This window comes from Triticum aestivum, chromosome 1D, assembly GCF_018294505.1.
Source record: "Triticum aestivum cultivar Chinese Spring chromosome 1D, IWGSC CS RefSeq v2.1, whole genome shotgun sequence".
NCBI lineage: Eukaryota > Viridiplantae > Streptophyta > Magnoliopsida > Poales > Poaceae > Triticum > Triticum aestivum.
The window spans coordinates 99,012,354-99,019,551 of NC_057796.1; the positions used below are offsets into that span (position 1 = coordinate 99,012,354).

The 7,198-nt window shown below is 41.9% G+C and overlaps 1 long non-coding RNA gene across 1 annotated transcript; it reads right to left on the minus strand.

Moving 5' to 3' along the window:
* Positions 1-388: 388 nt before the first annotated feature.
* LOC123180556 (uncharacterized) lies at positions 389-6,925 on the minus strand. Its single transcript, XR_006491116.1, has 3 exons — positions 6,552-6,925; positions 954-6,471; positions 389-862 (listed from the first exon to the last, which is right to left on the minus strand). It is a non-coding gene; the product is annotated as an uncharacterized lncRNA (long non-coding RNA).
* Between the last annotated feature and the right edge of the window lie 273 nt (positions 6,926-7,198).

Genomic DNA, 7,198 nt, shown 5'->3' on the forward strand with positions numbered 1-7,198 from the left:
ATGGTCGGACGTTTACTCATATACTTAATGGTCATTTATAGCACTTTATTACAGACATTACCTGTAACGCTCTCTCTTTATGTACATTGAACCCTGTGTAACGGAGGGGAGCTGGGGTCCTGGCGCACTCTATATAAGCCACCCCCTCCTCTGGGACAAGGGTTCGCACCCCTTGTAACACACACACACACACGCGCATAATCCAGTCGACCGCCTCCGGGCTCCGAGACGTAGGGCTGTTACTTCTTTTGAGAAGGGCCTGAACTCGTAAAACTCGTGTTTACAACTTCGCCATAGCTAGGATCTTGCCTCTACATACCTACCCCCATTCTACTGTCAGTCTTAGATCCACGACAGTGGTGGCTATCAAGATTTTGGTAAAGACAAGTTTTTTTTAAAGGAGGATGACCCCCTGCCTCTGCATTTGGGAGATGCATGCAGTCACTTTATTAATTATTACAACGACCTCACAAGTAATACATCAATATGTCTGAAGCCGCCATCTTGGCAACATCTATTGCTACTGCTATCCATTGATGAAGGGGTGCAAAAAGTGAGCCAAATACCCAGACCTCTCACCTAAGCCTAACATCTAAAGCCGGAAGCCCCAACCAAGCCAGACATCAGGTCTGGGGCACAAATCTGTCTGATGCACTCTCATAGGTTGTCGACACCGTCTTCCATCGATCCATCTTCAGAGCAGATACTGATGTATTGACCTTACCAGGCCTCTCTGCCATCGACGCCAGGCAGCGTCCTCCTCCTGCGTGAGTCCATCTCCGCATATCGGGCGTCGAGTCTCCACTGCGCCACGCCACAGAGATCCGCCATAATCAATGTGTAAGATGAAGCACTACTCCACCTAAGACAAGATACATAACTAAAAATCATGCCAAAAAAGTGAAATATGTATAAATACATGACTTGCTCCATCCACATATATAGGGCCTGACCATTGATAGAAGGGGAGCCTTGATGCAGTGGTAAAGTTGTTAGCCTTGTGACAATGAGGTCAGGAGTTCAATTTCTGAAAATAACCTCTTGCAGAAATGTAGAAAAAAACTGCGTAAAAAGACCAAAAGCGTTCAGGACCTTCTCCGGACCATGCGCAAATGAGAGCCCGTGCACTTGGCCCTTTGACCATTCATAAGATTGATAATATATGAGGTTTATGGTATAAAAAATTATATCATTAGAAACTCTTTTAACATACGAATTTGATAGGACATTTTTGTAACACACACATCATATATTATTCCTCTAACCGGTGGTCAAAGTCAACCTTGAAAACATGTAGGCCTATTTGGATGAAGGGAATATTTGATATCAGAAGAAATTCAAATTAACATCACAACTTTAAACTTTTGGCACTCTGAACGGGAGGAGCAAGAGAGAGAAAACAAAAGGGGATGACTGCTAAGCTGCTCATGAAAGCGTGAGTGCCAGCTGCTCTCTTCTGTGCATTCGGGGCCTGCACAAACGATTTTAAGCCGTTCGATCGGACGAAACGGACGATGGAGCAAAACCCCCAGCAAGCCAAACCCCCTCTCGCTCAAGGAAGGCAGAGCAGGAGCACGCGACGAGCTGCCCCCTTCCACCGCAATCTCCGCCCTGCCCCGCCCCCCAACGCGCCGGAACCCGCCTCCTCCCGCCTCCGATCATCAATGCGACTCCGCCGTGAGCACGCCGTCCCCGATCTCGCTCTCCACCTCCCATCTGTGTCTGCTTCTTCCGACCTTTTTTTCTGGGTGCGGTCCGCGTTGGCTCCGGGGTGGTTCTGGGGTCGCATTTTGGGTAATTCTTCGTGATTTATACTGGGGTTTTAATCTCTCGACCTCCGATCCGTGTCTGCCCTTTTTCTGATGTCTTTCTAAACCTTTTTAGTGTGAACCGGGTCGGGTTCAAGGGGTGGTTTTTAGGACAATTAATCGCGCGATTTATCTTGGGGGTTTTATGTCTCGTTCGGCAATCTGTTTAGCCAGACCCGATACCCACCAAATTACTCGAACTGCCTTCATTAATTAAGAATGCTCTTGGGCCTAGCCCCATGGTAGTGCGGCCTAATGACAATCCTATTAATTTTTGTTGTGTCTGCAGCCTCAGGCCCACCAAAGAGGGGAAGGGCCGCAACTGCTGCGGACGGAATCAGATGGAAGGGGGCGACATAAACCCTCTCTTCCGGGTATGAAAATCTATTTACACGGGCTCATGTTTTAGCAATTGTCCTGTATATGCTACAAAAGTTACTTAACTGGCCACATGACATGCGAGGGGTAGGGAGATCTTCGGAATACCTGAGACATGATGATAAAATTATGCAATAGTTTGCATTGGTTATCCATTACAGTTCATGAGACCAAGTTTGCCTTATCATTATTGTTAGTTCTTTTTCTTGAAAAACATCATTACTTTTAATTGTGCTTGTTGCGTCAAGCAACATTGCAATGGTCGCGCTTAATTCACATGTTCTATCTTGATTGGCTTTCACGAACGACTTTACTGAAATGCATCCACACATGTTCCATCGGCAATATGTCAGATTCTTTAGTAGTTGATAAAAGGAGTTATATTGTAGTGTTTTTGGGAAGGCAAATACACTGAAATGTATCCGAGGATGTTCCATGTGATGTTCTTTATTAGTTGATAAAAGGAATTCTAATAAAGTGTTTGGGAATGCAATACATATTTCGATCAAAGGTTTTGAGCAAGTCAGTGATTTTGACAGTGAAGTCATTTCAGTTATGTTCACCTATATAAGGATTTCAAATATATTTTGAACTATTATAAATCATGTTGCTTCTTAGTAATATTTCTGGGGTACGGTAGAATTAGTGCAATTTGTATGAAGCATGTGCTCAGATTGTTGAACGGTAAGAATTAGCTGCAGTACCCTGCTCTATACAAATATGATCTGATGGAGGACAAAAAATTGAATTCTAGCTTTATTTCGTCTTCTAAATATAAAGAATATTTGCCCCACTGGAAGGCAGAAAGTAAAGGATTATGAGAGGTTGTTGGGAAAATAGAGATATGGAAACTACAACAACAATCATGGTGGCGCAGATTTGTGGCATGAACAGAACAATAGCCTAAGAACATAAATTCCTCTGTAACTGATATAATCAAATTGCAATCATTGGCTATCTAGCGAGCTTGAAAAAGTGATGTGCAGTTTGTTGGTGCTGCAAAAAAGTTGCATAGGCACATATTCGTTGGTGAGCGTCTGGACGTGCGACTGATATGTACTATAAGGCAGCATGGTAGTGAATATGTCAACCATACAAATGTGAATATTGTGAAACTGTAGAATACATTTGAACAGAAATAAATTTGGATTATCCATCAGAGAACATGGACCGCCATACGAAACAATCTATGTGCAATGCAGCTACCACCACTACATCTACTAATCTTCTTGAGCGTGTACAAAATAGCAAACCAATATTTATCCATACAAAAGAATACAGTGGATGTTATATGAACACTTTTAGATGGTATTCCTATCCAATGAAAGAAAATTATTAAGAGAATGCCCCAAAGACGCATAATCTGCATATAGAACCCAATGTTGTTTCTATTGTTTTAAGTTTAAGCGGTTCTTTTTCATGCATAGAGGTAGGTATCTATAAGCCCCTGTAGTGATTAGAATGCTACATCATCGATGTACTTTTATTGTCCCGCCTAAACACATATGCAAACAATGCTATGATTTAACAAAAGTATATTTGATTATTGCCTACTATAATTTGATTTTTGATTGTTGTACTATTGCTTAACATCTGAGTAAACCCCACAGGTCTATGATTATTGTCTTTTCATTATTAGATTTTCCCTGGGCATATCATCCTGTCATGTTTCTCATATTTCACTTCATTATAATTTGCAAATCTTACAATGGAAAAAATTAATTACTGTCTTATCATCATTTGGTACTTGATTTTGCAGAATGTGCCACATATAGATTTTAGATTAAGCAATAATACAAAGAAGATGGTTTGCTCATATCAGAAAATGTTGAGCAAAATTAAACTCCTCATCAACCATGAGTCTGCCAGGGAAAACAATGGCGTGTCTCAGTATGCGGGCCATGCAAACCCTATTCAAACTGACCGTGGGGAACAGCAGCATATACATAGAACCAGCATGCTGCCAATGGGAGAAACAAAGTATTTCATCATTGTGATGCATCCGGCAGAGGATAGACGCAAGCATAAGCCAGCAAAGTTCCTATTCCGACTAAAGAGCCTGTATCTTGATGGATTTCTGCATGACAATATATGGCAGCTATTCAAAGGTACCAGATTGGCTGGAGTCGATAAGGCAGCTTCTTCTCAGTGGTCCAGAGAACTTACATTCAAGTGCAATTACAATGATTTGAAGCCAGATTACTTCAATCTCAGGACTGGTTTATATGGACAGGAGGAGACGCTCAGTGCTATTACAAGCTATGGAACAATTGACATTGAAGAGGTGAAAATTGGTCTCTCCAGAACAATAGCTACAGTATCAGAAGCTACACGTTTCCCATCCCTATCACGGCACATTATGTTTGGGTTTAACAGTGGCGAAAATGTGCCAGTTGATGATATTGAGCAACTAGAGGGTCAACCAGGTTGGAAGTCTTTCAGTTATATCGTCACAAACTGGAAGATTAACTGCAAACGGGTTTTGCGTGGACAGGAAAAGTTCACACCGGTGCCAGGCTTTCCCACATACGAGAGTGTTGTGGATCACATAGGAGTTTCTTTATGCATTACTGAGCTCGACTAAAGAGGTACAGAACTAACTGAACATTTGCTGAAAAGGGCAGCCTCACTTCTCAACTTTTTGTGTTTTATAAAACTAATGTGTGTCTTAGAGAGCGCTATGAGTTTAAGATAATTATAATTAGAAAAGGAGAGTAGGTCATGATTTAGTTGTACTGGAGTCAGACTTAAGAATACATGTCGATCAAACCTATTATAACTGGTAGCCTATTGTGTTTCTTTTGAATCAATGAGAAAACTGCCTTTTCAAATGCAGTATGCTACTGTATGATAAAACTATTTTAGGTAGTTTCTGCAGTGCAGTTCTATCAATAGCATTGTCACTATTATTACATTTTCAATCTCTAACTTTATAAACTATTCATTTTCAAGTCAGGTTTTTACCAAACACTGTAGCAAAAATATATTTAAAGACCATGCCAGATGGGGGAACTTTCAATAAGAAGTTTTATCCCTTTGATCAATATCTCAATATTTTTCCATTAGTTTCTACTGTGCCTAGTTGTTTGAAAGGTTGTTAGATTAATTATAACGCCCCTAGTTGGTCCGAGCTAGGCTCGACCTGTCGACCAAACCTATTATGAGCGGTAGCAGATTGTGTTTCTTTCAAATCAATATGAGACTCGCCTTCTCAGATGCAACATGCTACTATATGATAAAATCATCATAGAGATTTTCTACAAGACAGCTCTATCAGTTTACAACTAATTATTATATTTCAATCTCTAAATTTGTAAACTGTTTTTGTTTCACATCTAGAGGTCATTTTCTGTCCTTTTATTCTTTTAATAATATAATTTCTCAAGTATGTGTGTGTGTTTGTTCTCACTTGTGCTTACCTCTGTAGTATCCCAATTAATCATCTAATGATCCTTTTCAGCATAAATTTTTTGTTGTTGAATTCTGACTTCAAGTTCTGGCTTGCAGGGAAGGGCACAATTCCGACGTCTACCAAGAATGGATGCCAAAAAAAAAAACTTAACTCAAGCCTTAGTAGTCAAGTAAGTTTGGGTGAGGGTTTTACATTGATTTTTCTTTCCTGACTTTGTTTTGTAACATGGGGAAAAAATCTAAAGATTGTAAGCAACTGAAATGATTTTCCAGTTTTCTTTTGATGAATGCTGACCGTATGATCTGTGCTTGCAGGGAACCATGTCACATTGTTTGCTGCCTGCGAGAGACAGAGAGAGAGAGGAAGTAAGAAATTGAACAAACGAGAACAAAAATCAGAACAGAATGCTCTGGGCGCCTTTTTCCCATTCATTTCATCTTCTATGTCCATTGATGATCCTTGTGGACACTGAAGTGGCCATTGTCTCCGGTAGAGATAGGGCGACGACGATATGGACGGATTGGGCACTCTCATATACTCCCTCCGTCGGAAATACTCGTCGGAGGAATGGATGTATCTAGATATATTTTGGTTTTAGATACATTCATTTTTATGCATTTCTCCGACAAGTATTTCCGGACGGAGGGAGTATGTACGTGTTATGACCTTCAGATCGCTGGGCTCGCGATAACAGATAGTCAGATACAATCAATCAATCTTGATTTTCATGTCTGTTGTTTTCTGCCCGCTGTCGTTCTCCGCTGTGGACTGTACGTCTGCATCGTCGAGCGAACTGGACAGCTGGCCTGAAACTCGGAGCCGCGACGACGACGCCCGCATGGCACTCCGGCGACGGCGATCACCGAGGAGGCGCTGCCGTAACAAACGGTATATGTAGATCCCACTCGCAACAAAGAAGAACAGAATACAGGTAGATGGAATTGGCAACGCACCTAGGTACTGTACCCCTCGTCGATGTCGAATCTGGACAACCTCCTGCTTGGTATCGTACTCAATCGCGGATCGCATCCACGATGCGCCGCCACTCCGATTGTTCTTCTCTGCCATCCACGCCCTCCTCCGCCGCCAGCACCTGATCCGGGTCGCCGTACAAGTGTCATCGACGGCCTCTTCCTCCCCCAAATCTCTTGTCGCCGTTGCACGCCGCCACGATCCGCTGGATCAGTCTAAGTCCTTTTTTTAGGGTCGGTATAAATCCTTAATTTAAGGAAAAATTAAATCTAAATCATGTGCCTTGTCTTTTGAGTGGAAAAAAAATCACGTGCTATGCGTGACGCGTCGGTCTAATGGGATGTTTGGTTCAGGAACTTTTTAGTCCCAGAGACTAGAAAAAGTCCCTAAAAATCCCTAGGAACCATATGGGAGGGACTTTTTCTACATGGACTAGAAAAAGACTCTACTAGAGAGTCTTTTTTGATTAGTCCCTGGGACTAGAAAAAATCCTAGAACTTCTGAACCAAACACCCCCTAAACTAAACCCAGGTTACTTAAAAAAAACATGGGTTCTCTTGCCCTAGCCAACCCAGAAAGGCAGAAACTCTAGCCAAACGGACCTTCTATTGAACTACCTGCGCGAAGG